The following is a 26908-nucleotide window of genomic DNA, read 5'->3' as shown; positions in this document are numbered from 1 at the left end:
TAAGAAAGCTTTGATTTTTTTTATAATTGTTTTGGTCACATCACAAAATAAATATGGTAATATTCCATGAAAGCTTTGTGTTCTGAGTATTCTAAAAACTTGTCCTTATTGCTTTACCATTCCCTCTTCACGGAAATTCTTGTTTGAGTACTATCACAGTATTGAAATTATGTCAATTAAGAACTCTACCATCCTGTCTGAGTACTCAAATGAGAAGTTTATTATTTATTTTCCATATACAGAAAAGTTTCTGCTTAGTGAGGAAACAATTTTTAATGTGGTGGTAGGTCAAAACTGAGGCCCCATATAACAGTTCACAAAGTTAAATACTGCAAAAGAAAAGTTCTAAATTAAATCGAAAGTGGTCCTATGGGAAAAGAATTATAAATATGCAAAAGGGTCTTATTTGTGATGTGAACAAAAGCTTCAGTGATGTGGAGAAAGGCTTAAGAGGAAAAAGTGTTAGTGATCTGAATAGAAAATCACACCAACTTTAGAACCTTAAACCAGAATAAAATTCAGAAGAAAATCACATGTCTTCAACTGAGTGCAAAGTTTAGGAAGTGATATAAGATTTTTAAGTTAGCTACATACATTTTATTAATTTTAAGAAGCTATATCATTACATAAAAGTACACTGCAAATTTAGAAATACTGATGCAGAATTTGTAGCAAGTTCTATAGATCATCTAGCTAATATCAATAATGAGGGTCTGATAGATATTGCAGAAGTTACAGTGCATAGCTTAAAACCTGGTTTGATCCTTGACACACCTGAGCACAGTCAGTGCCCACTTTTAAGCACAGAACCAGGAATAGCCCCTAAATATGAACTAATATTGATTATGAATTAATTCTATCACCTGACACAAAACAAAACCAAAGATAGATCATTAATAAAATTAGGTATAATGGCAATATATATTTTTTTCATTTTTGGTCATACCCACCGATATTCAGGGTTTACTTCTGACTCTGTCCTCAGAAATTACTTCTGGCAGGCTTGAGGGACAAATTAAGATGCCTGTACCTGGCAAATTACGTCTCCACTATCACTCCAGCCGCAGGCAATATATTTTCAATGTTGAACAACAACTCCTATGTTGGAGGAGGAAGCAATATAACACTATTTTTAGCTAGAGATGAAACTTCAATTTTCAATTTGAAGTTCAAATAATAGACCAGACTGGTTCTAAACTAGTAAAATTAATGACTTCAAATCAAAGCAAATGCTCATTATTTTTATAATTTAAAAAATGTCATGACTATACCAAATTGATGTTACTTGTATACTATAAATTAAAAAATAAAGCCTAGATGTTAGATCATCAGACATGTTATCTGCCCATAACATGATTTGTTAGGCATTTTAAACACATGTTGAAATCTACTCCTCAGGATAAAGATTCATTTCAAAATATTATTGCTTATTAACAATTACGTTATCCTCTAAAGTCTCTGATTGAGATATTTATGGCAATGCATACTATGTTTTTGCCTACTAAAATGGATCCCCTATCAGTAACTCAAAAGTTATAGTGTCATTTAGACTTTCACGTCTTATTTCTAAAAATTACATTTTGTTTAGCTATTGCTCCCATGGGTGATTATTTATCTAATGAATCTGGGGAAAATTAACTATAGTCCTGTGGAAATAATATACCCTTCTAAATTTCGTATTTTCAGTGTTTCAAAATATTAACAGAGTATAATTTTGAAAAATAATTGTGATGTTATTTGAAAACTGAGGTACTTAAATTTTAAGTGGAGGAAAAATGCAGATGTGAGAGAAACAGTTAAAAACCATTAACATGAAAGTGAAATACAGAAATTGTAGCCATCCAGCTACAAACTCATTCATCTGAATGAATAAAATGTGGCATGTTAGAAAAGAGCGATGTAAATGTTTTCTTAAATAAAACCCCCTCATAGAGCTGAAGAGATAGTACATTGAGTGATGTACTTGACATTCATGGGGCCCATCCAGATTCAATCTCTGCCACCCTATATGGTCTTCCAGGATTTCCAGAAATGATCCCTGAGGACTTCCAAACATGGTCCAAAATACAACAAAAAAGGCAATTTACTCCTGGGAAGACACTGGATATTGTGAAAATAACAATACAGGATGTGGCCTGTAACATTTTTGTTGATAAGATAGTGACACGATTGGTGAGAATTAAATTCCACCTTAAAGAGCATTGTGAATAAAATGTCATTAAAACACATAGCATGCTGTCCAGAAATCTTTTGAGAAAGAGTTAGTTGATTTGGTATACATCTTTTTGTCTTATTTTAAAAACCTGCCAGTGTCATTATGACCTTTAGCAACTTGATACATCCATCAAAAAACATTAATATCAAAATGAGAGCCTCTGGTACAAAATAATGATTGACTGAAGACTCAAATAGTGTTTAGCATTTTTAATTAATATAATGCATACTAATGAAGATCCATATATTTACCTTTATTCTTATTGTACTTTTACTGTTGATAGATTTTCACATAGCATTATATAATATAGAAAGCAAAGGATGCATGTATTCATATGTACTGAATTGTGTGTGGTGATACCTGCAATATTTCTAAGATATACATATATTTGGATTCCGGGATGTCAAAATTATTGTTTTATTCAATGTAATGGAATACTATTAATATCTAGTGTATTAATATAAATTGTAGTGGTTTCTTTATATATTTACATTATTATTTTATTATACTAAATATTTTTATTTTTATAAAAAAATTTAAATCATAACGTTTTGGAATAAAAAGGGATTCTTAAATATATTATTTGGTGGACTTGGCAATTTGGCTTGTTTTCTCTAAATAACCTGCAAATACACACAAGCTAAGATCAATATATATTGAATGAAAACATGTTAGATCAAAGTACACATTATAAATTGTTAGAGTCTGTTTAATTCTAAATTTGCAGTAAGTATTGAAGGAACACATGAGAGAGCTCTTGATGACCTAACCATGATTAGTAAACAAGCACTCCACAGTAAATAGACAGTAAAGAGCAATAATCAACCCTTGACTTTGAAATATAGAACCATTTAACAACAGGAGATCAGGTCAAGGTAGAAGAAGATCTAACTAAAATATCCTGACAAAGAGTGGTAGAGGGTTATGGGCATCTTAATGATTAGAGGGTAGTAAGTTTTTATTCAAATATCATGTATATTTTAAAACTATTATAATTTCCTGAACTACATTAATAAAATAAAAATAAAAGTAAAATAACAGAAGTGTTATAGTGTTACCCTGTGTTGAAAAACATTGACCCACATAACAAAAAAAAACAAAAAACCCAAAACCTTCTGATCAATATTCTTGATGAAGGATATATATCAAAAATAGAATCCAAAAATTCATCCAAAAAAGTATTAACCATGACCAAGTAGGTTTCATCCTAGGGATGCAAGGATGGTTTAACATATGCAAGTCAGTCAACATAATATGCAATTTCATAAAATAAAAAATAAAAATCCTGTTTAAGTCAATAGATGCAGAGAAAGTATTTGATAAGAACCAGCACTGATTCATAATAAAAACTCAACAAGACGGTAACTAAAGGACTTTTATTCAATGTATTCAAAACCATTTACTAAAAGATCATAGCAAAAATTATACTTAATGTAAAAAATTAAAACCTTTTCCTCTAATATCTGGCACAAAAAGTGGCCTCCTTTTACATTTTTATTTAATCCGATACTGAAGTACTTGTCATTCCAGTTAGGCTAAAATAAATGAAGGTCATATACATAGGAAAGTAAGAAATCAAGCCTTCCTAGAAACACTAGTTTTTTTATAGTAAATTGGCAGGCTACAATTCATAGCTTTTCTATATATAAATAATAAAAGAGAAGGAAATATATACTTTTAAAAATCCTATTCACAATGCGTCTCAATTAATCAAGTACCTCTGATTCTACTTAAATTAAAAGACCAATAAAAAGAAAATTATAGTACTTGCTTTGGCAGTACATATACTAAAATTGGAATGATACAGAGAAGATTAGCATGGCCCCTGCACAAGACTGACACTCAAATTTGTGAAGCATTCCATATTTAGAAAAAAGAAAACTATAAAACACTGTTGCAAAAAAAACTAAAGAAGGCACAAGGAAATGGAATGGAAGTACATATGCTCTCATGGATTGGGAGAATTAATATTATTAAAATGGCAATGATTCCCAACTGTACAGATTTAATGTAAATCCTATAAGGATACCTATAAATAAATAGATCAAACAGATAAACAAATGATCAAAAAAAACAGATCAAACACTCCTGTAATTTATATGGAACAATAAACCTTCACAATTATAAAAAGCAAACTGGGAAAAAGAAGATGGGAAATACCACTTTCCCCAACTTCAAACTGTACTATAAAGCAATAATCATTAAAACAACATGGTATTGGGGCTGGAGCAGTTGCACAAGTAGTAAGGGATTTGCCTTGCACATGGCTCACCTAGGACGGACCTGGATTCAATGCCCCAGCATTCCATATGGTCCCCCAAGCCAGGAGCAATTTCTGAGAACATAGGAGTAATCCCTGAGCATCACCAGGTATGTGCCAAAAAGCAAAAACAAAACAAAAACAAAAAAGCAAAAACAAACAAACAAAAATATGGTATTGTAGTAAAGATAGACCCTTAGATTAATTTTTGTTGTTGGCAATCTGATGGTACTCAGTAGTTACTCCTGACTCTGAGTTCAGGAAACACTCCAGGCAGGCTTGGGGGACCATAGGAGGTGCCAGAAATTGAACTCAGGTTGGCCACAAGACAAACCCTCTACTCACAATACTGTTACTCTGGTCCCATAGACTTCTCTTTAATGAAGTGCACAAAAGTCAAGTCAAAATGTATTAAAGACCTTGCTATAAAGCCTCAAAGCTTAAAATTTATAGAAGAAGATGTAGGCAGAACTCTTTATGACATTGAAGCTAAAGGCATCTTCAAGGATGAAACACCACTTATCAAGCAAGTGAAAGCATAGATAAATAAATGTGACTACATTAAACTGGGAATCTTCTGCAGCTCAAAGGAAATTGTGACCAGAATATAAAACAGACCATAAATGGGAGAAACTATTCACCCAATACTCGTTTGATAAGAAGTAAGTATCTAAGATATGTAAGAAACTGGTAATATTTAACAAGAAAACAACATCTGATCTCATAAAAAAAAATAAATAGAAACTTCCTCAAAGAAGAAATACAAAGAGCCAACAATATGTAAAAGTACATATTTAAGTGTCAAGGAGATACAAATCAAAATAACAATATAATATTATCTTACACTACAAAGACATCAAAAAGAACACATCAAAAAGAACAAGAACAGCCTGTGCTAATGGGGATGTAGGAGAAAGTTATTCTCATTCACTTCTAGTGAGAATATTGACTAGTCTAGCACTTTTGGTAATAATATCTAAAGATAATAGAGACATGGACCATAAGGAACAGTCCATGGTAGGAATCTAACCACAAGTAGTGGGGAGTATATGTTAGGGCAGAAAAGGGACCACGATGACAATGATAGTTGAAAACACTTTTGGACAATAACTGGGTGCTGAAAGGAGATAAAAATGATATACATGATACCCTTTCCATAAGAACAGTGCAAACCACAGTGTCTAAAAGTAAAGAGAGAGAGATGAAAAATTTTAGCCATAGTAATTTCTACCAATGTTCTTTTAATTAAATTATATATATATATATATATTTAAATTTTGGCAGTAATCAAAGCTAAATCCTGGTCCTATGCTCAAGGATCACCCTTGGCAGTACTCAGATAGCCATACAGTTTGCTGAAGATCAAATAGGGGTGCACTACATGCAAAACAATTGTCTTAATCTATACTCTCTTCTCATATTCCCCCAATATTGTTAATAATTCTCTTTTCTTGTTTTTTCTTCTATTACTAAGGACTATTCATAAATTATTAATTTTCTCCCTGCATTTTTATGTGGTGTGTGATGATAGAGAACAGTAGAAAAGGGAATTTAGATTAGGGATTTTGCAATGGAATTTTTAAGATAATAAATATATTTTTGAAATTAAAGTCAGTATAATGTGAGCATATTGAATAAGGCAACGCTGGCCTGAGATTCAATTGAAAATAGCTCTTATGGTCATATTGACTCCTACATAGTTAAGAAGGAAAATTCAATCATTATGCATGGTTAGATCAGCTATATTTAAATAAGGTCTTGAAATTCATAACAAAAAGCTTATTCACCTATACAAAGTATATGAAGGCAACTGAAATTATTCCAGAACACTAAGTATTTTATTTATTTATTTATTTTGGTATATTTTCTCTTATCTCAGAAAATCTGTTATTTATGAGAAGCATATTCCTTATATAATAATGAACAACATAAGAATTTTTCAAATAAAAATGAGTAAATTATACTAAAGCAATAGATAAAATTCATATGACAATACTGCTTTTCAAGATATTTGGAGGTAATTACTGCAACTTTTAATATGATGAGTGAGAAATAGAAAATAATATACCAACTGTTTCTTTAAATGTTAGGTTATACATATTAGATTGTAAAAATAGATATTGTACAAGAGATATATGAGCATAAATAATAAGTACTGTAGGATAATAGAAAATTAATAAGATGGAATATATAAGAAAATATAAAAAATATATATAAGAAAATATATAAGAATATATAAGAAAATATATTAAAATATATAAGAAAAAAATAGCATACAAAATTAAAAATAGTCAATTTACAGAAAAAATTTCAAGTAAAAAACAATGTGATAAAAATTCACAACAGAAAACATTTATGTGTGGGAGGCACAAAGAAAGTAAATATCAAAGAAGTTATAACTGTTTAAAGGTTTTCATTTATAAAAATAAAAAATTCAGAACAATTTTATATTGATTTTAAAATAATGTGGTTGTAAAATATTTGCTATGTTAGAAATGGTTACATTTATTTTGTGTTTTCCTTGTTTTGTTTTGCTTTGGGAGCCATATCTAGCAATATTCTGGGCTTACTAATGCTCAGGGATAACTCCTGACAGTAATTGGGAGACGTTGCAATACTAAAGATAAAACATGAGTTTAGTGCATTCAAAGCAAGCAATTTAGCAAATGTCCTATTTATCCAGTACCAACAATAACTATTTTCAATTTTATATTTTAATAGACATAACATAACAATGGCCTTTTTCATAAACATTTGCTGAACAAGGATTAACTCATGTCTTAATAGTAGGCTATATATATATCATATATGCATGATTATATATGTATATATATATATATAAAACAAGCCCAAACAATTACTGTTCCAGATTTAAAAATATATCACTATTTATTATTATCCCTGATAAAATTCTTGCTTAGAGAATAAAGAACAACATGAGGAGCATAATTAAGAATGGTGGGAAGGATTTGTGTCTATTTCAATAGAAAAATTAATTATCTTCTAGAATAAAATAAAATAAAATATTTTGTCTCTAGATATGTAGAAGAAATTTTTCAGGAGATATCAAAGTGTAACTTATGGGAACCCATTAGATATACTTGGATTTAATTTGTTCATAATCATGAGGTAAACTTTAATTTTTTACTATAAACTCTTTATTTGAGCACCATGATTACAAACATGATTGTAGTTGGGTTACAGTCATTAACAGAACACCTCCTTCACCAGTGAAACGTTCCCACCACCAATGCCCCCCTCCTTCCTTCCCATGATAAACTTTAATTTGTGTTTTATCTAGCACACTTTATTTTGACAATGACTAGCCTAGACTAAGCAAATAGTTAAATAGCATATAAACAGTATACACCAACAGACTTGTTGCTTCAGATCTTGACATAAAGAGGGTCAATAAAAATCCATTAGGCTAAATTTTAGTCTCCCTTTTGAACTATTGATACTGAAATTTCTAGCAGAGTTGAGGTGGTAGGTGAACTTAAATATGTATGAGTTCACAGATAAAAACTCAAAATCAAACTCATCAGAAAAAGCATTTTTATATTTTACTACTAATTGCATTTAATCTATGAGCTTTATGTAGCTTTTCAGGAAGGTCTATAAGTAACAAGTATAACTGATACTCAGAGTGCTGTCAGGACTGTCCATTGGTTAAAATGAAGCTGAGTAGATTCAGTATCTTATTGTTACATAAACATCAATAATAATTAATATTACTATTGCTACAATGATTTTCCATTATTGAAGGTTTATTTGACTAAGGCCACACAATAAAGCAAATATTTTCATAATGTATATGACATGGCTTTGGGGGGTTTATAAAGTATAGTATGTTTACATCATGCTATAATTTGTATAGTAAAAGTAGTGTACATAAAAATCAATATATCTTTATGACATAAAATTAGTTGTGTAAATACTATTTGTAAAATAGAAAAGCAGCATCAATAAATGACAGACTTTTGTCAATATTGCTATATATTGTATGTATATATGTAAATGTACATATACTATGTGTTTGTATTTTAAACTCTAAAATACAAAAAAATGAATTAAAATTAATAAAAATGTATCAAAATGAGAAATGTCTCTATTTTCTTTATAATACATGACTAAAAATGTGGATTTGGGTCTCAGAGATAGTAGCTAGGGATTTGCCTTTCATATGCCAGACCCTGAATTGGTTGACAAAAAAGAAACACAAAAAGCATATTTTGGATTTTAATTTTTTTTCAAATTTCTCAAGAAAATATTTTTAGGTTTTCAAACTGACTTCCAATTATCACCTAGTTTACTTTTCCAGTAAGGAATTATATTTATTTATTAATGTTTATTTTTATTCTTTTTTAATTAAATATAATTTTTCTTTTAATCATACTGGCTTACATATCATTGACAATAATATTTTAGGTACATATTAACATAAAATCAGGGAAATTACCATCACCAAATTGTCCTCCCTCCACCTCCATTCCCGTCCTTCTTCCCATAACCTCTTCCCTTACCCCCAGGGCTGCTAGAATAAGTGGTCCCCTCTGTGCCTAGCTTACTACTTAGTGGTCTTACACCTATTTGGTCTTGGTACCTCCCTTATTCCCCACCCCAGTTGGGAGGCGGGACTAGATAGTTCAAGTTATGTGGTTTTGTTTGAAGAGAAAAGTAATAACCTGGAGAAGAAAAAAAAAAATCAGATAATCAGATACTCCAGAAATGGGCAGAGTCCTTCTAGAGGCTTTCATCCTTGGTTTGAGAGACGAAGGGGAAAAAGGTGAAACACCACAACAGTACATAAAGAACTGTCAAATAAAATATCCAGTGAGCATTCCAAAAAACAAACAAAACAAAATAAAACAAAAGGGTAAGCACCATATAAAAGCCATAGTATTAAGATGAAAAAATGTGTCAGAGCACATAAGAAAAGAAGAAAATAAATAAATAAATAAATATAAATGGATACATCCCACTTCAATAGCCAAACCACAACAATGAAATCAACAAAAAATAGATAAGTAAATAATAATAAAAATTGTTTTGTGCTTTTTTTCCCCTCCTGCAGATGCACAGTAAATATTGGGGTCATTCGAAAAGGAATTTCCTTTGCCTAAGAGATACAGGATTTCTCCACCTTTGCAAGTATATTGTCATGGGATTAACTATAGACTCCTTTCAGGTTCATTTACTCTCCCCTTGGTGCTTTTGTGGTGTATGGAAGACTTCTGCTCCGTTCTGGGTGATAACATCAGACCTCTATATCTAGAGGTCTCGGTATCTGTACGAGTCAAGGAGTTGAACTTACGATTATGTCTTTGTGGGTCTAGAAGTTCTGTTCCCTCAGTGTCATTTTAATCCGTCTTCTGTGGTTGGCGGTCCTGGTCTTTGCACTGATCCTATGATGGGCCTGGAATAGCATCTTCCGTTATGTTTCCAGAGGTCCCCTTCCATTGCAATAGTCTCAGACAGACCACTGGAACTAAGGATCATAGTTGTTATGCAGGTCGTAGCTCACACCCTAGACTAGAGCTTTTTTATTGGTCCCAGGATACATACAGTCTGGCCATGGTTCTGTCAGCCAGTCATCTGTAAATCACGATCTTGGCATTTGGACAGACCATAGGGTGACAAGTCTTCTGATTTTGTCTTATCATTAGCTGGTGAGGTAGGATAACTTGCTCTTAGGTCAAGTTGTTCCTGTTTTCCTCGTTGTCAGGGTATCATATTAGGGCTGGCACTTCTTGGTGTCCAAACACTGTTAAGGATGTCCTGGTTGGGATTTGTTTCCTGTGGCTGTTTTGAAGAAGTGTGTCGTTTCTATGTCTGTGGTTCAGGGTTCAAGGCTGGACGGTTGGTGTCTAATCACCTGGGGTCTATGTTGGGTCCACATGACATATTTTTAAAGTGGGAGATACCCCTGTATTGTAAACAAGTATGAGTTCTTATCCCTAATAAATAAGAGTTCATTTTTATACGTAAGATTTTCCCTTTTTTTAGTGTGCCTTTGCAGGGAGAAATGGTACATTATATTGCCAGTGCATTTGAGGGTGGAAAGAGAAGAAAACAAAAACAGGTCAAACAGCCAAAAAAGATAAAAATAGAAATAAAAAAATATGTGCTCATGTATATATATGACAAGAAAAATGATTTTTAAGAAATGAAGTAAAAATTAATTAAAAGAACAAGGTAATGCAAGAAAGTATCTTGCATTTGGGGAAAAGTAAGTAAAGTGGTAGTATAATACAGGTCTTATACTTATGATGGTAGTATAGGTTTCCCCATTGTTTTTTGAGATTTTCTTGTGGTGTGTGGGTTCCCGGGCGCCTTTTCATCTCCCAATCTGATCTTCTACAGATTGGCAAAAGATTTGCGGTAGGGTGGACTTGGGAAGAGTTCATGCATTGGGGGATACTTGTAGAGCTAAGTCCGGTTTCAAGTAACAGTCCACGTTAGGAAGGGTTGGTAAGGAGGACCACGCAGCATGAGCCAGCAGGGGAGTTGGTTGCCTTTTCTTCTAGGGGGCGAGGTGTGGGTTTAACTGGTTGTCCCTTCGCTTGGGTGCTGGGTACTGGTTCGCTGGGGTAGGAGGTCATTCTTGATGCCTAATGGAATAGGAACTGAGGGTGAAGAGTTTTAATGTGGGAAATCTGGATGGGATTTCAGGGTGAAGGGATAGTCGAATTTTCAAAAGGGTGAAAGGGGAAAGTATATGGAAGGGGCAGGAAAGAAAAGAGAAAATGAATGACAAAGAAAAGGAGAAAAAAGAAAAAGAAAAAAAAACAGTAGTTAGAAGAGTAGAGAAAAGAGCGAGGGAATGCTAGTTTGTTTGAATGTGTTCGATGAGTAGGGCCTGTAGTATAAGTCTATAGATCACAGTTGCTGCTTCAGTGGTTTGGGTGGTCACATGCTTCAAGTCCTAAATGAAGGTATTACCTAGGGATAAAGGGAATGTTAGAGAGTTTTATCGGGACATTCTCGTAGTGCAAGTTGGATATGGTATCTCGTGTGATTGAGCCCTGAGATGCAATCTTAGTTTGCTCACCCTTTGTATCCAAGAATGCCTGTAGACAGAAAAGCTGAGAGGTTATTTAAGTATAGAAAGATTAAGCCATTAAAACATATTTTTATGGCATGCTTCTGTTGGAGTCAGTGGTTTCCCATGGTATCCTTTACCTGTAATCTTGTATAAGATCCCTAAAGGCTTATTATGAGCCTTTGTAGTAGAAGGCTGATTACTTACCTGGTCTTTCTATGCTGCTGTTTCTGCTGTTGCTGTTTTTTTTTTGTGGTATAGTGTGTAGTCAAGAGTTTGTGTTGTTCCTCTTTTATGTGTTTTGGGCACTGCTTTCCAGGATATGTTGACTGTTACAGTGTTTGGGGTTTCTACCCTGTTAAACCCTGTTATTTGATTGTTGAGTATTAATTGTATGTAAGGTGTATATTCTAGGTGCTTCAGAATAGTGCTATCATTCTGTGTTTATCTTTCATCTTTGGCTTACTTGATTTAACATAATATGTTCTAGGTCCATCCAAGTTGATGCAAAGTCTGTGATTGTATCATTTCTGACTGCCATGTAGTATTCCATTGTGTATAGATACCACATATTAATGATACATTCATCTGTTGTTGGACATCAATGTTTGTTCCAAGACTTGGCTATTATACTGAGTGCTGCGATAGTGGGGTGCACACATAATTTGGAATGAATGTCCTTCCAACCTGGGGGTAGATACCTAGGAGAGCAATTGCTGGGTCAAATAGTAGCTCAATTCTGAGTTCTTTGAGCACTCTCCAGACTGTTCTCCATAGGTGTTTGACTAGGGGGCATTCCCACCAGCAGTGGATGAGAGTGCCTTTCAGGCCACATCCCTGCCAACATAGACTGTTCCTATTATTTTTGATGTGAGCCATCCTCACTGGTGTAAGGTGGTACCTCATTGTTGTCTTTATTTGGATTTCCCTAATGATGAGTGATGGTGAGCATTTTTTCATGTGTTTGTTAACCATCTTTGGTCTTCCTCAGAGAGGTGTCTGTTCATTTCATCTTCCCATTTTTTATGGGTTTATTTGGTTTGGGGGGGCTCAGCTTTCTGAGTGTTTTGTATATTCTGGCTATCAGCACTTTATGTGATATGATGGGTGAAAAGATTTTTTCCCAGTCAGTTAACTGTCTTCTTGTGTTAAGTAGTGTTTCTTTTGCCATGCAGAAGCTTTTTAGTTTGATGTAGTCCCAATTGTTTATGTTTGACGCTAAAGTTCTTGCCATTGGTGCTCCATCCTCGAAGACCTTTTAGATATGTAGGTCTTGGAGTGTTCTGCCTATTTTCTTCTCTATAAACCTTATAGATTCTGGTCTAATTTCGAGGTTTTTTTATCCATTTTGAGTTGATTTTTGTATAAGGAGTGAGGTATGGGTCAATTTTGAATTTCTTGCATGTGGTTTTCCAGCTGTACCAACACCATTTGTTGAAAAGACTTTCTTTGTCCCACTTCAAGTTCTTGGCTCTTTTGTCAAATATCAGTTGACTGTATATCTGGAGGCTTATGTCTGGAAATTCTGTTCTAACCCACTGATCTGAGGCTCTGTCTCTGTACCAGTACCATGCTGTTTTGATCACTATGGCTTTATAGTATAGCTTCAGGTTAGGTAAGGAGATGGCATCCAGCTTCCTGTTTTTTAGTATGTGTTTGGCTCTCCAGTGTCTTTTGTGGTTCCAGATAAATTTTATGATTAATTTTTCTAAGTCTTTAAAGAATGATGTCTAAATTTGGATGGGGATTGCATTAAATCTATATAGGAGTTTGGGTAAGATGGTCATTTTGACTATGTTGATTCTACTTACCCATGAGCATGTGATGTTCTTCCCTTTCCCAAGATCCTCTTCAATTTCTTTCTAAAGTGTTTTGAAGTTTGCCAGGTATAAATCCTTCACTTCCTGGTAAGGTTGATTCCTAGGTACTTGATGTTTTTTGATACTATTTTAAAAGGAGTTGTATTCTTAATCTCTCTCTCTTCTACTTTGTTATTTGTATAGAGATATGCTACTGTCTTTTGTGTATTGACTTTGTAACCAGCCACTTTGCTGTACTGGTTTATTGTTTCTAGGAGTTTTACTATGGACTCTTTAGAGTTTTCCATGTATATCATCATGCCATCTGCTAAAAGAGATAGTTTTAATTCCTATTTCCCTATTTGAATTCCTTTGATTCCCTTCTCTTGTCTGATTGCTATTGCTAGGACTTCTAAGACTATGTTGAATAAGAGTGGAGAGAGTGGACATCCTTGCCTAGTTCCTGACCTTAGTGGTAATGCTTTCAGTTTTTCACCATTAAGGATAATGTTAGCTGGGGGCTTTTAATAGATAGCTGTAACTATCTTGAGAAAGGTTCCTTCCAGACCTATTTTGCTTAATGTTTTCAACATGAATGGGTGTTGGATTTTGTCAAATGCCTTCTCTGCATCAATTGATATGATCATGTGTTTTTTGTCTTTTTTATTATTGACATGGTGTATGATGTTGATTGATTTGTGTATGTTAAACCTGCCTTGCATGCCTGGGATGAAACCCACTTGGTCATGGTGTATAATCTTTTTGATGTAGTGCTGGATTCGGTTCGCTAAGATTTTGTTGAGTATTTTTGCGTCTATGTTTATTAGTGAGATTGGTCTGTAGTTTTCTTTCTTGGTGTTATCTTTGCCCTCTTTGGGAATCAGAGTGAAATTGGCCTCATAAAAGGAATTGGGGAGACTTCCTGTCTTTTCAATGGTTTGGAAGAGCCTGTGGATCAGTGGAAGTCATTCTTCTTGGAATGTAAAACCATCTGGGCCTGGACGTTTGTTCTTGGGGAGTTTCTTAATTACTGTTTCAATTTCCTCTGACATGATTGACCTGTTTAGGCTTATAAATTCTCCTTTTCTAGTCTTGGAAGCTGTTATTTTTCCAAGAATCTATCACTTTCTTCTGGGTTCTCTAGCCTAACTGAGTATAGTTCATAATATGTCCTCATGATGTGTTGGATTTCTTGGTTTCTGTTGTAATCTCTCCCCTTTCATTTGTGATCCTGCTTATTTGGGTGTTTTTCCTCTTTTTTTTTTTCGTGCGTCTTGCCAGTGGTTTGTCTATCTTGTTTATTCTTTCAAAAAACCTACTCCTGGTCTCATTGATTTTCTGTATTGCTTTCTTAGTTTCTATGTTGTTTATTTCTGCTCTGGTTTTTATTATTTCGTGTCTGCTTGTTGTGTTGGGGTTTCTTTGTTGCTGTTGTTCAGCTTCTTAAGATGGTCCTTTAAGGTGCTAATTTTGTCATTTTTCTATTTTCTGACATAGGATTGTATTGCTATGAGTTTCCCCCTGATTACTGCTTTTGCTGTGTCCCACAAGTTTTGACAAGTTGTTTTTTCATTGTTGTTTGTCTCAAGGAATCTTTTTATTTCTTCCTTGACTACCTCTTTGATCCAGCTATTTTTGAGCAGCATGTTGTTTAATCTCCAGGTGTTGGATTTTCTCCATTGTTTCTTTTTACAGTCAGTTTTGACTTCTATTGCATAGTGATCTGACAGGGTGCTTTTAATGATCCTTACCTTTGTGATTTTATGCAGGTTAGATTTGTATCCTAAGGCATAATCTATTCTGGAGAAGGTTCCATGTGGACTTGAGAAGAATGTATATTCTGCTTTCTGGGTGTGGAGGATTTTATATAAGTCTATTAATCCTATTTCTTCTAATTTTTCATTTAGGGTTCTTATTTCTTTGTTAGTTTTCTGTCTGGTGGATCTGTCCAGTGGTGATAGTGGAGTATTAAGGTCTCCCACTACTATCACATTTCCCTTCATGTGTTTCTCCAGTTTTGCAAGAAGTTGCCATACATATTTTGCTGGCTCTGCATTAAGTGCGTAGATGTTAACCAACAGTAGCACTTCTTGGTCTAGTGTTCCCCTGATCAGTAATTAGTGACCCTCTTTGTCTCTGATCACTTTTTTGAGGTTGAATGCAATTTGTTCTGATATAAGAATGGCCATCCCTGCTTTTTTTATTTTTATTTCCATTGGTCTGGGTAATTCATTTCCATCCTTTTATTCTAAGCCTGTGCCTATCTTGTACTTGTAGGTGTGTTTCTTGTAGGCAGCAAAAATCTGATTTATGTTTTCTAATCAGTTCTCTATTATGTGTCTTTTAATGGGAGAGGTTAGTCCATTAACATTTAATGAGATTATTGACAGAGAGGGCTGTTGTGCAGTTGTGTTGTTTAGGATGGTTGTTACTATCTTGTATAATTCGTCTCTGAGTAGGTCATTTTGGGTCGGTTTTGTTTGCGCAAATAGTGCAAGTTCATTTTTGTTTGAGAATGATTTTAGTCTTCCCTCCCATATGAATGAGAGTTTCGCTGGATAGTGGACTCTAGGTTGAAAATTTCTTTCATTCAGTTGTTTAAATATGTCATTCCCTCTCTTCTTGCTTGAAGTATTTCATATGGGAGATCTTGTTTGATTCTAATGTTCCCTCCTCTGTATTTGAGGGGTTTTTTCTCCTTTATTGCTTTAAGTGGAGTTGGTTTGTTAGGGTCTATTTTGTTGGGGACTCTTTTAACCTCCTGGATTTGCTCATATGTGTCTTTCCAGAGGGTGGGGAAATTTTCCGCGATTATCTCCCTGACAAATTGTTCTTCCCCTTTTCCTGTTTCCTCCCCTTCTGGTATACCTAGAATTCTTAGATTGTTTCTTTTGTCTTTGTTCATTAAATACTGGACTTTTACTTCCAGTGCTTTTCCTTCTATTTTTTTGTTGACTTCTTTGTTGTCTTTTGATTGCAGTTTATCTTTGAGTTGTTCTATGTGATTCTCTAGCTGTGCGATTCTGCTCTTCTGGCTTTCTATGGTTTTACATATTTCATTTAATTCTGTTTGTATGGAGTCTTTCATATTTTGTAGGAGTTCTTGTTTAAATTGGTTCATTTGTTCATCTACTGATTTATTGTAATCTCTGGCCAGTGTGTCTTTCATTTCTTCTAGCATGGCTTGGAATTCTATTCTCATGGCTGCTTTTAGGTCTTCCTCTTTTGGGTCTGTGCGTTTTGGTGGACTTGGGAACTTGTTCTGATTTCTCTCCATCTCCCCTGTTGTTAATGTTTTCCTTAGTTTACCCATCTTTCTTTGCATTTATTGGCTTGGCTTGGAGTGCAGTGCTTTCAGGTTTCAACTCGCTTTTGCCACCTGTGGTGTGGGGCTGGGTCTCTTCTTGGGATGTGGCTCTACTTGAGTATGTTGGGTGATGTCGCTGAGTTTTGGACCTTTCCTTGTCCTCAGTCCAGCCTGACCAATCACCACTCCCTTCAAGCCAGACAGTTTAGGTTCACTCTCTGGCCTGTCCCTGATCCCTTGAATGGCCACTTTCCACTCGCTCCAGTTGGCGATCTCCTGCACTCACTTTTGCCTGTTCCAGGAGCTCAGGGTTCCTATTTTTTATTCTTTATACTCCATTTACTTATACTATAAATGAATACTAGTAAGATTTACTTTTCTTGACCAATAAAGTATATTAGGTGATAATTGGAGAGTTTGAAAACCAGTCAGGAAGCAGTTAATATTTTAAGTAATGGTAAGTCTCCAGGTTATATTAGAAGGTCAGATGTGGGGCCAGAGAGATAGCATGGAGGTAATGCTTTTCCCTTGCATGCAGAAGGTCGGTGATTCAAATCCCGGCATTCCATATGGTCCCCCGAGCCTGCCAGGAGCGATTTCTGAGCATAGAGATAGGAGTAACTCCTGATCGTTGCCGAGTGTGACCCGAAAACCAAAAAAAATAAGATCAGATGTATTGGTGTAGGTAAACTAGATAAAGATAAATTTAGGGATGTGGTTCAGGACTAAGTATAGTACTATTTGTGAGACCTGGGTTTCTAATAATTAAAACATAGAAAAATGTATGTAAATATTTGTTTATATTAAAACTGAGATCCTCAACAAAGATAACACATTAAAATCTAAAATATTCCTAGAACTGAAATTTATTAACTATTTGAATAAATGTAAGGCTTTGTCTACAACTACAAAATCACACCCAGATTGTTTTACTTAATCATTGTATGTATAATCAAACAATAAAATACCCCAAACTGAAGCAATGTGTAAAATGAGAATAAAGGAGTACACATCCATTTCTTTAATCTTAGGCTACGCCAAAGTCCATAGTGATACATAAAAATCATAGGGAAATTCCAATTGTAATAATAAAAACATAATTCTTCAAACATTTAAATTAAAATTTTTATATAACCAAATACCCACAATCAGGTGGGCAAACTAAATAGCATAATTGAAGAATATTTCTAAAATATTAATTTATAAAAACATGCTACTATTTGACTCTTTAAAATATTATTAATTTTTATATGTCATACTATTTTCTGCTGATACATATGTATAAAATTAAGTATATGGTGGGGCCGGGAAGGTGGCGCTAGAGGTAAGGTGTCTGCCTTACAAGCGCTAGTGTAGGACAGACCACGATTTGATCCCCCGGCGTCCCATATGGTCTCCCCAAGCCAGGGGCGATTTCTGAGCTCATAGCCAGGAGTAACCCCTGAGCGTCAAACGGGTGTGGCCCAAAAACCAAAAAAAAAAAAAAATTAAGTATATGGCTTATAATATAAACTAAAACCTATAACTTTGAACATTTTTGTTTTATTTATTTATTTATTTATTTATTTATTTATTTATTTATCTATTTTGGTTTTTGGGCCACACCCGGCGTTGCTCAGGGGTTACTCCTGGCTGTCTGCTCAGAAATAGCTCCTGGCAGGCACGGGGGACCATAGGGGACACCAGGATTTGAACCAACCACCTTTGTTCCTGGATTGGCTGCTTGCAAGGCAAAAGCCGCTGTGCTATCTCTCCAGGCCCCGTTTGTTTTATTTTTAACCATATCTTTGATTGAAATTCCCAGGTGCGTGCCCAGGGGTCATTACTGATAATGTATAAAACCAAAAAGTGATGAAAAATGAAGCTAGTTATTGAATCAACATTAAACAAATTTACACATGTTCTTTAAGCTATATCCAAAGCTCTAAATTTTTAAGAACATTGGGGAAAATCTTAAGGACACTGCTACTTCTAAATTAAGAGATAAATAAAGTATACACATATGTATATGTACATATAAAATCACAAAGGTCATAACTAGTATGCAGTAACTAAATTTCTGAGAAAGATAAAAAGAAAAACACAAATCCCAAATTTACTTAATATGTTTTCTATATAATCATGTTTTTAATAGATATACATAATTATATCAATTAAAAAGGAAACTCAATAAGAAAATAAGAAAATGAATGCAAATAAAAAAACACATAAGAAAAGCATGCTAAGTATAAATGTAGAAAAGATACCAAGTAGCAATATAAGAAACTACAATATTAATTCTGTAACCACTTAATTAGTTGGCTAACATGTTAGAGTGTCAGGTAATGTGTGGTGACATGTTTTAAGAAATCGTTAAATAATATTTGTAAAATACTTATAGTCTTATAACATTCTTAATTAAAATAAATACTTCCATAAATAATACATTTAGTTAGAAAATTCCCTATTAGAAAGATATGAGAAAATACTACTATTGTTCTTTAACCTACAAGTGCACTTCTTACACAAATATATGTGCATGCATAACAAAAATGATAATTGAGTCATTGTTTACAACATATAAACGACATATCTATCCATCAGATAATTGGAAAATAAACTGCACTCACCTTCCAATAAAATTATACAAGTTAATGAAAATATGTACCATTAATCACTTTCCCTATCAATGTGGCTTAGTTGTACAAATACAAACTGCTAGTTGTACAAATGAAATACTGCTGGGTGTACAGTAGTAGTGAGGCAGAGCTCAATTGTCTAAGAAGACTTATAGGACTTCAAATAACAATGCTGTCATATCAACAGTCAATTGCAGGAGTGCCAACAATATTGAAGCAAAATTCAGTTAAAGGTTTATTTCAGTTCCATTTTGTTTCAATCATAGTCTCATAAAATGCCTGGTTATAGCTCCTATTTTGCTTACTCTAAAAAGAGAGCACATATTTCTATGTAGAACAATTTTATAAGAAACCCGAGTTGCACAGAATTTACCCCAGAAAAAAGTCATTTAAAATAAAAATTTGGGTCATGTTTATAGATTCTACAAGTCATCTAAGTGCATACTTATTATGCAACCAGCTAATGATAAAAACAATCTAGCTTTCAATCTTTACTCTTAGTTTTATGAATAAGTATAGCAAGGTGGTACAGTGAACTCATATTTCTTATTTTTGTAACTCAGTGAGACACTATCAGTATATTCTTTGCCATGGTTAATGTCAAAAAAAATGTAGGCAAATTCAGATTTAAAAAGGACTGACAGACTTAACTTTTATCTCATACTAGAGCAAAAATGTTAAGAAAGCTATCTGAAGGGAACTATACTTTATGTAAAGAATAAGCATACTTAAAAACCAGTAAATAATACAAAGAAATTATAATATGGTCTAAATATGTTGTTTAACATGTTAATAAACTTAAAATTTGGAGTTGAACATATCATATAAAAAAGACAAATGAGGGTATTATAATCCCTCACTATAAACATATTAACTTATAGAAAGAATGGCAATTGAGTAGTTTTTCATAACAGCTTTAAATTGGTAATATTGTATTTCTTAAGTGGTTTTATGTGAATAATACTTGGCTAAGAATCTATTTCAATACCTTTTGTTTTAAATATTTTATAATATTTTTAAAATAACTATAACCAAAAAAAGTCAAGAACAAAAGAATGGATGGTAAACAGTGAGTCATTAAAGCATAGAGTAAAGAATAAATAACTGCTGTAATTGCAATATAACATAAACCATCTGACTATCAATGTCATGCTTGTCAGGAGATTGAAATTGATTGACAAGAAAGCACAAACGAAAAATACACAAGTGATTATTGAGTGCATTTAGGACTAAGAAATTGAGACTTTGTTTTCTATTCTAGGCAAGAACACCCTGATTCTCATCAGTGTATTTCTTATTCAAGTAAGCATAAATGTTGATGATGCCATAACTGTAATTAGAACATGAAAGCTCTATAAGATGTGTATATTTATAAATTATAATATATATGCAAATATATATTTAGGAAATGGTTCTCTATGTTTGCCTATTGACTTGAAGTGGTCTAAATTCTAGAACAGCTATGTAACTGCAAATTTTAATTTGGATGAGCAATAAATCATTTTTCCAGTTACTAGTGTTAATCAGGACAGTTATAATGAAATGAACTAATTGGCCTATTTTGTATCTATGACAATCATTATTGAATTGACTCTAAAATATTCCTGATAAAATAGTATTACTGGTGTCAGAGCGATGGCACAGTGGTAGGGTGTTTGCCTTGCATGTGGCTGACCCAGGACCGACCTCGGTTACATCCCTGGCAGTCCATGTGGTTCACCAAGCCAGGAGAGATTTCTGCACTCATAGTCAGGAGTAACCCCTGGTGTCACCTGGTGTGGCACAGAAAATTAAAAAATAATTAATTAAAATAAAATATGTGTTACAATTTTCTTTTTTCTTTTTTTCCTTTTTTGCATTTTTTCTTTATTTAAATATCTTGATTACAAATATGATTGTGATTAGGTTTCAGTCATGTAAAGAACACTCCCCTTCACCAGTGCAACATTCCCAACACCAATGTCCCAAATCTCCCTCCATCCCACCCCACCCCCACCTGTACTCTAGGCAGGCTTTCCAGTTCCCTCATTCATTCACATGATTATAGAAGTTCTCAGTGTAGTTATTTCTATAACTGCACTCGCCACTCTTTGTGATGAGTTTCATGAAGTGAGCTGGAAATTCCAGCCCTCCTCTCATTGTCTCTGAGCATTGTTGCAAAGATGACTTTTATTTTTCTTAAAATCCATAGATGAGTGAAACTATTCTGCATCTCTCTCTCTCTCTCTCTCTCTCTCTCTCTCTCTCTCTCTCTCTCTCTCTCTCTCTCTGACTTATTTCACTCAGCATAATAGATTCTGTGTACATCCATGTATAGGAAAATTTCATGACTTCATCTCTCCTGACAGCTGCATAATATTCCATTGTGTATATGTACCACAGTTTCTTTAGCCATTCGTCAGTTGAAGGGCATCTTGGTTGTTTCCAGAGCCTGGCTATTGTGAATAGTGCTGCAATAAATATAGGTGTGAGGAAGGGGTTTTTGTATTGTATTCTTGCGTTCCTCGGGTATATCCCTAGGAGTGGAATAGCTGGGTTGGATGGGAGCTCAATTTCTAGTTTTTGGAGGAATCTCCATATGGCTTTCCATAGAGGTTGAACTTGACGGCATTCCCACCAGCAGTGAAAAAAAAGTTCCTTTCTCTCCACATCCCTGCCAGTACCAATTGTTCTCATTCTTTGTTGTGTGTCAATCTCTGTGGTGTGAGATGGTATCTCATTGTTGTTTTTATTTGCATCTCCCTGATGATCAGTGATGAGGAGCATTTTTTCATGTTCCTTTTGGCCATTTGTATTTCTTTTTTTTTTTTTTATCAAAGTGTCTGTTCATTTCTTCTCCCCATTTTTTTATGGGATTAGATTATTTTTTCTTGTAAAGTTCTGTCAGTGTCCTGTATATTTTGGATATTAGCCCTTTATCTGATGGGTATTGGGTGAATAGTTTCTCCCACATGGTCGAAGGTTGTATCCTGGGCACTATTTCTTTTGAGGTGCAGAAGCTTCTCAGCTTAATGTATTCCCATCTGTTGATCTCTGCTTCCTCTTGTTTGGAAAGTGCAGTTTCCTCCTTGAAGATGCCTTCAGTCTCACTGTCATGGAGTGTTTTGCCTACTTGTTGTTCTATATACCTTATGGTATCAGGTCTGATATCAAGGTCTTTAATCCAATGGATTTTACCTTCGTACATGATGTTAAGTGAGGGTCTATTTTCTCTTTTTTGCAAGTGGCTAACCAGTTCTGCCAGCACCACTTGTTGAAGAGGTTTTCCCTGCTCCACTTAGGATTTCTTGCTCCCTTGTCAAAAATTAGGTGATTGTATGTCTGGGGAACATTGTCTGAGAACTCAAGCCTATTCCACTGATCTGAGGATTTGTCTTTATTCCAATACCATGCTGTTTTGATAACTATTGCTTTGTAGTACAGTTTAAATTTGGGGAAAGTAATGCCTCCCATTTTCCTTTTCCCTAGGAGTGCTTTAGCTATTCGAGGTTGCTTCTAGAAACAATAGATTCATATAGCAAGGTGGCACGCTACAAAATTAACACACAGAAATCAATGGCCTTTTTATACACCAATAATGATAAGGAAGAAATGGACATCAAGAAGGCAATCCATTCACATTAGTGCCACACAAACTCTAATATCTTGGAGTCAACTTGACCAAAGACGTGAAGGACCTATACAAAGAAAGAGGACACATGAAAATGAAAACACATACCCTGCTCATGGATTGGCAGGATTAACATCATTAAAATGGCAATACTCCCCAAAGCATTGTACAGATTTAATGCGATCCCTCTAAAGATACCCATGACATTCTTCAAAGAAGTGGATCAAACACTTATGAAGTTCATCTGGAACATTAAACACCCTTGAATAGTGTTACAATTTTCTAACTCTTTTAGGCTCTCAGTCCTTTATATAGGCTTCTTAAATTTTCCTTTGATGACCCCTTTTCACCCCCAAATATTTTAATCAGCACTGGCTATACTGTAGTTTCTAAATTAAAATATTTAATAATAAATAACCAAAATATTAAAGACTATTAATCGAACTTCGAAGTTGGATTGTTATATAATGTTGAGACCTCTTGATTTATAAAGCTAGGTCACAGAATGTGGTTCTGTCTTTCTACTTCTTTTAATTTCTCATAGGTCCTTTAACTTCCTCAGACCATGGATTATTGTCCTGTTTTACTTAGAATAGTGAGGAAAATTAAAAAGGAGTTTTGCAACATCTACAATTTCATGTGCCTTTTATATTCACATATCTTATTTCTGATGATATGTTCCCATGCCTAGACTCCCACTTCTGTCTCAACTTTATAAAATGTCCTTCCCTCCTCCTTCCTTTTTTATTCCTTCCTTCCCTTACCATATTTCAAAATCTTCAATATAGCACTCAAGTAGAGGTATTATAGTAAAATCAGAGGAAAGAGAAAAGAAGAAAAAATTTAAAGTAAACTTTAATAAAATTTTAATGAATATGAATTTACTAACTCATAAAATGATTATTTATACAAGTACATTTTATACCAATATTTAATAAACTTTGGTATATATTTAATATAAATAAAATATATTTATATATGATATTTAATAAAAATATTTAATTTCTGTAGGCACTGAATACAATGAAAATTATTGCTAACCTGCAGGAAAAAGTGATCAGTATAAAAACTTGAGGAAATAAAAATATTTATGAGTATATATAATACTGCTTTTAAAAAGATGTCTTACTTTATATAATTAAATAAATTTTATATTTACATTTGACAAATTTGAAAACAAAATACTTAATTTTCAGATAATACTTAGTAAAATACACAAATATGAAAAACATAGGAAAAGTTGAAAATTTTAAGTACAAAAGGCAGAGTTGTGTAAGTCCTGATAATAAGAATTAATATCATTTTATCTTTTTATTAAGAGGAAGCAACTACAACATAGTTTAAAACCATATCAATAAGTCAAGAAGAAAAAGAAGAGAAGAGGAGTATAAATAATATTTAGCATAATTTTATAATACATGAAAAGTAATATTTAGAACTACACTATAATCATAACTCCAGTTTATTGTATGACAGTAATTTACTGCTAGTATCAAGAAAGTAAACAAAGTCAAAATTTTTAAATCTGTGGTAACAAAATGGAATAGCAATGATAATTTGCCTTGAGTAACTGAATTTCCACAGGTTTTGGTAACATCTCAGTTTCCCCTAAACATCAAAACAGAAAATCATCTGAGTGTTCTTAAATTCATACAAGGGCATATGCTGTGGCCTCCAATAGTCAAGGAAGATGATATTCTTATTAAATGCGTATAAAGCTTTGTGCTTAAACACAAAAATAAATCCAAATGCAATTATAGACTAAAGAGATGCCTAAAGTTGCAAAGTACATGTCTAGCAGCTGTCTTAACTCCCTAACATCCTATGCCCTCTATGCACTGCTTGGTATGACACTGAAACTCAGGCAGGCTCTCGAACTGACCCATAAGAAATGAATCTGTCAAATGCACTGAGTATTGCATATAGTTAACTTAATCCTTTCAATACTTTGCAGTGTGGGCCATAAAAAAATAATATACCCTGAAGTGAAAGATTCTCACATGAATAAAGTGCTTCAGAATAACTTAGAAGAAATTAATCATAAATATTGAACATCAGGCTCACACAAAATAACAAAATTAGAAACACAAAGCAGGATACGAAGTGAAATATTTATAGGTTACAAAGAATGTTATTTAATATCAAAGCTAATATAATAAGGTGTTGGTGTCATAAAACAAAGTGTCAAAATCTTTCAAATAAATACAATGAGAAATTTAAGTTCACGAAAAGAAAGGACATATTCACTTTTTTATTTTCTACTTAATTATCATTTGTTATTTACAAAATTTGTAATGAATGAATTGATTTTAAAAAAAATCAGTTTCTGGGGCCAGAAAGATAGCATGGAGGTAGAGTGTTTGCCTTGCATGCAAAAGAACAGTGGTTAAAATCCCAGCATTCCATAAGGTCCCCCAAGCCTGCCAGTAGCAATTTCTGAGCGTAGAGCCAGGAGTAACCCCTCAGTGCTGCCAAGTGTGAATCCAAAAACCCAAAAATATAAAAAATAAAAAAATAAAAAAATTCAGTCTCTGTGACTAATGAATCTATTACATATAAGAAAGATTATATTACCAAAATGTCGTAATTCTGGGTAGTAGGAGGGGAGAAAGAATTAAATTTACCTGTGAGGGAAAAATAAAGTTAACTCAATAAATACCAATATGGTATATGCTTGTATAAAGCCTATAGGATCAAGACATTGATAGTTTCTCTGCCAGGAAATAGTAGATTGAAATGAAATGAAAGTTAAAATATATTATAAGAAAACAAATATATAATCAAATGATTATCTTAAAAATATAGCTTCAATAAAATACATTAGTTTTTCATAGCCTAAAATATTACTATATTTTATATCAGAGCTGGGATCTTAATATTATCACTATTGTTAGGAATTATGTTTGGAAATATAAAGCAAGAAAGAGTATAAAAAGTATACTATCATATCTAGAATAAATAATTAGATATAAATTAAAGCATGTTTAGGGAACCAAGCAGAATGAAGAGTGGGGTGTTTTACATAGGATAGTAACAAAAGAGTAGAGAGTGTAGCAGTTATTCAAGGTTCAAGGAGAAAGAGGGTATACATGCCATAGTTAACCATGGAGACAATTTCAGAAAGACAGAAAGACAACAACAAAAGTGAAGATGTGGTTGAAATGTAATAGAGAAACTGCGGATTCTAACTCACAGTGGACAGTAAAGCAAAGTAATAGACAAAGGCAAATTAGTAGCAATGATTAGATTTATAGGGGAGCAAGTGATGAATTTTTGTTTGGAGAAAATTCACAGGAGAGTTGATGAGATTTATAATGATTTAACTTATATCATTTCCTTTTTTTTTTTTTTTTTTTTTGGATTTTGAGCCACATCCAGAAGCACTCAGGGGATACTCTTGGCTCTGCTCTCAGAAATCACTCCTGGTAGACTCGGGGGATCATATGGGATGCCAAGTATCAAACTCTGTCCTCCCTACTGCTATGCTATTTCTCTCCCCCCTATTCCATCATATTTTCATGTGGAAAAGAAATGTAGATCAAAGGCAGTAGTCATAATACTGACTATGGAAAACCATGATTCAAACAAACTGGCTTAAATCAACACCTCTATAAAAGGTGTGTGGTTTTCATTACATTTTATGTCAAATGAAATAATGATGGCTCGAATGTAAAATAATTAAAGGTACATATTTAAAAGAACTTTAGTTATTTAATCTAAATAAAATATAGAATTTACAAAGGGGGAAATATTTGGGGGACATTAAATTTTATGATGAGATATCAGAAGTAAAATCTGAAAGATTTAAGTGTCAATGTTAAATAATTTGTTTAAATACAGGTTTAGACATTTATAATTTCCCAATCAGAAAATGTTACTTACCCTAAATATAAAATATATATAACCTATCAAATTGCCAAAGTTAAAGGATTAAAAAATATTAACAGGAAATTACTATATAATTAAGCAAAGTGGATGTAAATGAAAAAAATCTACTGAGCAATAATAGTGAAAAATTAGTTAACAAAGGCTATAATAAAAATAGTGGACATTTTTG

General features: G+C 33.4%; 1 non-coding gene across 1 annotated transcript; it reads left to right on the top strand.

Moving 5' to 3' along the window:
• The first annotated feature begins 3978 nt into the window (after positions 1 to 3978).
• Positions 3979 to 4085, top strand: LOC126005769 (U6 spliceosomal RNA). The gene has a single exon (XR_007494804.1). It is a non-coding gene; the product is annotated as a U6 spliceosomal RNA (small nuclear RNA).
• Positions 4086 to 26908: the final 22823 nt, after the last annotated feature.

This window comes from Suncus etruscus, chromosome 3, assembly GCF_024139225.1.
Source record: "Suncus etruscus isolate mSunEtr1 chromosome 3, mSunEtr1.pri.cur, whole genome shotgun sequence".
NCBI classification, from domain to species: domain Eukaryota; kingdom Metazoa; phylum Chordata; class Mammalia; order Eulipotyphla; family Soricidae; genus Suncus; species Suncus etruscus.
Note: the sequence above shows the minus strand (reverse complement) of the source record. Positions and strands in the feature narration are given on the sequence as shown.